Source organism: Chanos chanos, chromosome 15, assembly GCF_902362185.1.
Source record: "Chanos chanos chromosome 15, fChaCha1.1, whole genome shotgun sequence".
In the NCBI taxonomy this organism is placed as follows: Eukaryota; Metazoa; Chordata; class Actinopteri; order Gonorynchiformes; family Chanidae; genus Chanos; species Chanos chanos.
This window is the reverse complement of record NC_044509.1, coordinates 19,627,967-19,634,993: the sequence shown is the minus strand read 5'-3', so window position 1 is coordinate 19,634,993 and position 7,027 is coordinate 19,627,967.

Sequence of the window (7,027 nt, the reverse complement as noted above, 5' to 3'; positions counted from 1 at the left end):
AAAAAAAAACAGTGCTGATGATTCTGATAGTTCAGACATGTACACTGAAAACAACTGACTCTCTATGTTACGTTCTGTGTATCTTAGGAAACTCAAAAGACTATTCTGTTGATACTGTTAAGTCAATCTTCTGAAAATGCACAGTTACACATCAATAAGAAACCAGTTTACTCTCACTTTGTTGATTGCTTTGGGTGCTCTCTGCTTTGATTAATAATTCGTATTAAACTAACGGCATTTTAATAAATGGGAAAAAAAAAAACTTGAGACAACATTTTATTACGAGATCATTAGCGTGTATGTTATAGCTGTGTTTTTGTTTGTTTGTTTGTCTTTTTTGTTCATTTGTTGTTTGTTTTTACATTTAACACAGACGTTTAACACGACACTACGCCGTAATGCAGGTGCTCACTAAGGGCTGGATGTAGCAGATTTTCTATTCTCCTTTTAACCAGGAATCAGACATGATGACACCGTGACTAATCAGCTGTGCTAACTGTCTAATTAGCTACCAGTGATTAAAATAACTGGAGCTGGGTTTGGATGCAAAAGCCAAGGTTGAGTACCTTTCACACCATGATTAACTAACTCACTTCTGCTTCACTCTGTCTCCCTTTCTAAATAATGTGCATAAGAACGATTATGACATGACTGAGGCTCAAACATTACATACTGTCCACAGTAAGTTAAGGAGTAAGTGTGTGTAGCGGTCAGTCTTTCCACTGGTGTATTAGTGTGTCCCCAAGCTGGAGATCATGCAGTCAAAAGCACCGTAACGGTGACTTTTTAAAAGGAAAAAAAAAAGGGCAGCAAAATATTTCCGTAAAATAAAACCATATCAGTAAGGGTTTTTTTTTTTTCAATCCTGATTAAAGTAATGAATACAAATGTTAGTAAATTGCTGTTCACAACTGAAAGTTCCAGCAAATATTATGAGCAAATGCAGGAAATAATTCTGTTTACAGCTAAACGCTGAGTGCGCAATTAGTCATCCTTCAACCGCCAATTTTATGTCACAATTATCTCAGTATCTCTCTCCCTCCGTTTTTCTTCTCTATCTCTTTCTCTCCTACTTTCACTCTCTCCCTTTCTCTCTCTCTCTCTCACCCGCACACACACACTGTTCATGTGTCTGATAAGTTTAGTGTTTTGGCAATTTTTTGGGGGGTAGTCTAGGCACTGGCTAAAACGGGTCAAACTGTTTTGCCTTACATGTCACCTCTGACCTGAGGGCCTTAAACAGGCCCTTATATTCTAAGACTCTGTAACTCTCTCTCTCTCTTTCTCTCTCGCTCTCTCTGTGCGTGCGTGTGTGTGTGTGTGTGTGTGTGTGTGTGTGTGTGTGTGTGTCTTTCTGTGCGCATGCAAGTGTGTTTATGAAATCTGAAGTCATTTTAATTAAGCGCCCGCCGTGCTTGATGTCAGCTTTAATCTTGTCGGTCTTAGGGTTATTCCATATTACACCCTTCCATCTTGTTCGTCAGTCAGTTGGTTATATCAGTTAGCCTATATTAAGTTTCCTGGGAAGGTGAGACTCTTGATGCACTAACCAAAATGAGCCGCTGTACTCGCCCCCTATGCCAATTAACCTGTCCACAACAACCAAAATCATACACCTTCACTGTCCCACTTCAGCCTTTACACTTCAACACACGAATCTGGTTTCGTTCTGCACGGGTTAAATAATCAAGCTTACAGGATTTGACATACAAACGTTTTAAGCTATGGTTTAAAGTAATGACCGTGGGAAAATTGGAGGATCGTTGCAGGCAATATTGTAGACAGATAATCTATGCTTCGTTGATGTTTCGTTGCCATTCAATACCAGTACAAAACGTGGTCTTATATTCAGCTCTTTGAAGAGAACAACATCTCTTTCTTAGTACTTCGCTGCCGACCAGGTTTAAAGAGCCTTAGACAAATCTCGTGGTTTTCCTTTAGGGGCGGGTTTTAAACTGTTACTAATCGGTCATTTTCCAGGAATATTTGCGTTTCCGTTCATATCTGTAAATCAGACCATCATTTACAGAGCCCGAAGGTCTAGCGTTCGCCTACCTTATCAACATCGTTCCCTGTGCAAGCTCTCAACGCCACTCCTCCTCATACACCAGCTGGAGTCGCGACATTACCGCAATAATCCAGTCCCGGTCTCGGTTCTCGTTCTCGGATCAGGATTTTTTTCCCTCCTCTCTCTCTCTCCCTCTCCCGTCTTTCGCTCTCTCTGTCTCCCGTTTCTTTGCTTGGGCCAGTGCTGGAGCGCGACAGGCGAGACGGAATTTTTAGAAGGAAGAAAGCGGTGTATTTCCTTCGCTCGTGAGCGCGCAGGTCTCTTGCTTGCCTCCCCCCGTGCACGGATGCTATGTGTGTGCAGCTGAGCGTGCTGAGAGGCTGAGTCTCACACGCACACACGCACACCAAACGAGGAACGAACAGAATGGACCGTCACGCTCTTCCGAATGCACTCTTGATTCAGAAAGGATAAATTATTTCTCATAATGAATCTATAACAATATTATTTCAAGAGACATCCTAGAGATAACTCATGTCTATTTGACTGAGGAGAAAAACTGTAAATCAATCATTTCAAATCAGAATCGCAAAGAGGTGCAATCCACAACATTAAGAGAAACCCAAAACAAGAGTTATAGAGAAATGGTTAGAGTCAAAATCATCGGTCATTGTAGCGGCAATTAACACTTCTGAGAAGCATAATTAAATATTAAGAGGAAAATGTGTGGGTTGACTATGACATCATAATGCATGTAAATCTCTAATACATTATGACACTAACACTTATATCTAACTTAAAGTTGTGCTCTAATTATGATGAATACCTTTATGTGAGGTAAATGCTTTTTGTCTGTTACCCCCTAGATGCCCTCCTATTTCTTCTCCAAGGCAAGACGTCTCATAAGCACCCAATCAAATCTCTTTCTCTCACTTAGCACGTGTTCACTCTGTCACATTCACTGTTTTGGTGACGTGTGTTTGCGTGTGCGTTTTTAACTTTGAGTTGGTAAAGAGGGATGAACTCAATCCACATCTGAACTCTATCCCCATAGCCTATTCTTTTCCAATACTCTTTTCCCAGTTAGGTGTGTGTGTGTGTGTGTGTGTGTGTGTGTGTGTGAGTGTGTGTGAGTCTTGGAGAAGCAAAAAGAGATGGAGAAGGAAACAGAACCCAGACATTCTCACACACTGTCAAACGCACACGTACACACACACACTCACACCAGAAAACACACCCACAAACACACTGAAGAACACGCCAGAAACAAAGCACATGCACAATTTGCACACACATCTAGAGAAAGTTGACTCCTTGCCTAATGATAATGGATGAGGTGTCAGCCTGAAGGAGGGAGGCTCTATGTCATCCTCACTGCATGAGGGAGGTACAAGGCCATTTAACCCCTCTATTCCGCTCTCCCTTTGCCCTGGGATAATCTAGAATAGCTTCTATCTCTCTCACCATCTTACCGCTCACCCAAGTCCCGCTGATACATGCTGTATAGGCTGCTAACATGCTAACACTCTCTATGGCCGGAGGACTCCGAAGGAGTTTAGTGTCTTGATGATTTATATGCTGAATTTGATGATGCTGTCAGCATGTGCCAGAGCTTTCTAACAACAACTGCAATGTTACTACATTTACCTACTTTAAGAAAACATTAGGAAACCAGTTTATGTATGTATATATATATATATATATATATATATATATATATATACACATATATATATATATATATATCTCTAGATATGTGTGTGTGTGTGTGTGTATATTTATACACACACACACACACACACACACACGTATATATACACATATTAAGCAATTAATTGTAAAACAATATCCATCACACCCACAAACATGGTCTTCATCACATTTCTACAAGTAATTAAGAACAAAATGTTTCCTCCGAAACTTTTCCCCCTGCCACAGTATGGATAATTCTATTTGTGAATACATTGTTTTACAGCTGTGGCATCTAGTGGTGAAAACAGGTGCACGTCTGAACTCCTCTTAGGCCTGTGTTGAGGAAGACAGATAGTGTATCTGCACTAGAAGTAGCCGTCATAATATTCTTGACGTTACACGAGTACTTCCGTTGCCTTGGTGTTTGTGTGTGTATCTGTACGAACTATGAAAAAAATAAAGTACTGACGTACACTGATCTAATCATCTGTGAAAATTTTCTCTCTATCTCTGACCTTGGCTAACCTACCTGGAGTATCACAATACAATTCCCATTACTTAACATTTACCTCAAATCAGTATATTCACTAATTCACACTGTATCAAGCCTTCCACCAAGGCGCCATTAAAATTCACAAAGACAACAGTGTTTATTCCAAGCATAGACGAGTCTCCAAACACTGGAATGTTTCAAATACAGATAATTAAAAGAGCAACCAAAATTCGAAATATGACCAAAAAAAGCGCGTAATGCCGCCAGTCTTACCAAAGTGTCTGTTTAAGATGTCGGTTGAGGAAAAACCCCGTGGAAACTCCTCTCTCTTCTCTCAACTTCGAGCAGAAAGCTCCTGCTCTTTCTCTTTCTCCCGTATCGCCCAAAATCTTCTGAAACAGAGCGGAGCATGTCAGAACCGCTAATACATCGGTATGTGGGTTAACAATTCCACTTAACGCGGATTAGGAGATAAAAGTTTAAAAATTGCTGTCACTCATTTTCATTGTGGTGCATATTACCGTCAGGACAAAAACGGGTTAGGATCGCAAGAGTGTCGCACGCACCTGTTTCTGAAAGCCGACTAGAGACAGGGCTATCCTTGTTTAATGTAGACACCTACTCTCTCGGGGCATTCTGGGATATAAGTTTGGCACGAGGGCAGCATACATTTGTGTTGTAGTACTAGATATTGGACTACAGAGTTTATTTCAACTCCACAACACTACTATTAAACACAACATTTATGTTAAGCGAAATGCTACTTAAATAGTTTCTAAGCATGCATGGTTATTAGCAGTTGCTGTTATAAGACATCAGCAATTTGGGTCCCAGGATCCTGTGCTACAGACGAGTCTCCTGATTCCACTCACAAAGATTAAAGGATGAGAGAATGAGCACCAAAATGTGATATGTATTGCTCATGTATTTCAGAAAAAAATATTCCCAAGCTCTTTTGACTTGGCAGCTTGGGGGAGGAGGAGGGGAGGGATTAGTATAGTTATATACAGGTGAGGGAACTCTTAGATATTGGTAAGAGCCCAAAGAGCAAAGCAATACAGTTGCAGTGTAACTGAAGAAAACATTTCATATGCTGTATGATGACGAGTTCACGCGTCATTATGCTATTTGTGACAACAGATCAACACCATATGACTTACGAGACTTACAGAAAGGAAGACTCTGACATATTGACACTATTTCAGAGTTGAACGGTTTCGACTGAAGTGAAAAACATGTACGTTGAAATCTGCAGTTTGACACGTTACGGTAAACCTACTGTCTTAGCAAAACAGTGTGAAGTGTTTGCTGTGGCTGTGATTCACTTACACTGAAAACTTTGTTTGGGAATGAAATATTTTGTCAAGAGCTGAATAAGTAATTGTTGGTTATAACTTTTGCTGTTTTCATTGGATTCACCCTCATGCATGTGTTTTTTTTTTGTTTTGTTTTGTTTTTTTTTTAAATCAGATATGTGATTTGTAAAAATCCATGTGTAGATATTTCAGTATTCCATTGACTGTGCTTTACCGAGGAATCTGTGGTGCTGGTGTATTTAGCTTCGCTAACCGGCAACATCCATTTTACAACCTGTATTAGGGCATGCCACAGAACTAATTCTTCAAAACAGTCTTACAAAAAAAAAAACCTGTCAAAACTTCTTTATGAGAGTCATTTCAGTGATCGCTAGACATAGTCGTATGGCTAGAGAGTGACAGTGTGCTTTGCTGAAGTTCTCAGCTCAGTATTCTCCACAAATGACACAATAACTCCATAATCAAACACAGAACTAAAAAGGCAAATTTGGGCATGATAATATAAATACAGATTGTGTCCTTGACAACTGCTGCCTGACATTTGAACAAAAAAAAGAAAGAAAGAAAATGGCGCCTTGATACCCATACTGCTTGTGGCTCAAACTGTGGCTCAGCTAGCTTTGTGTACTTACAATTTCCACTTTCGTCCTTGTGGAAATATAAGGTAAACGCTGACTTAATCCATAAATAAACATTGTCTCAGCAGCCACAAAAGACTGGAATCGTGTTTTTTTGCTAAAACGTCGCTCAGTGTCGCTGAGCCAGAAGTACTGTCAGTGTTCTATGGATTAGCAGTTCAAATCTCTTTAGTAGCTACATTTTTTTCTGCACTTCAAAAACGGTGGCAGATGTTTTTGGAGACATATTTCCAAACCTGACAGCTTTACTCAGAGAGAGAGAGAGAGAGAGAGAGAGAAAGAGCGTGGGTGGCTGGGTGTTACACACAGAAAATAAACATTTTACACAAAATAACATGTCTTGAAATGTCTCACACAAGATACATTTTCGTTTATCTTTGATCATTTCACTGTTAACGCTGTATAGGCGTTGCTTCTGGTGGCAGTGTGCATGCATGTTGTTCACTAGTCAAATGTTTACGGAAGTGAGGATTCAAAATGATTCAAAGGATTCAAAAATCAATACTAAAAGATTAATACATTTATGAAAGCAACATATCGTCTAGATGTAAATAATATTTAAATAACGACAGCGAAATGTAAAAAAACCAAAAAAAAACCTGACAGCTAGGTTATTACTGCCGTGTCCTTGTGCGAGGGGCATGTTCAGGATCCAAACCTGGGCCAAGTGTGTTTGGACAACATGTCACGTAGTGATTCAGTTTCATAAGGGATCTTTCTATATCTGTTTCGGGAGACAAACTTTTTTTCACGTAAGAGCATGTGAACTTGGCAACGACACAGAGTTTAGCATTAGCAACCGACTGCGGCCTTAATCGGCCTTTATCAGCCTTGTGTCGTCTCTTGATGTTGGAGGAGTCGTAATCTTTGCTCTAACAGA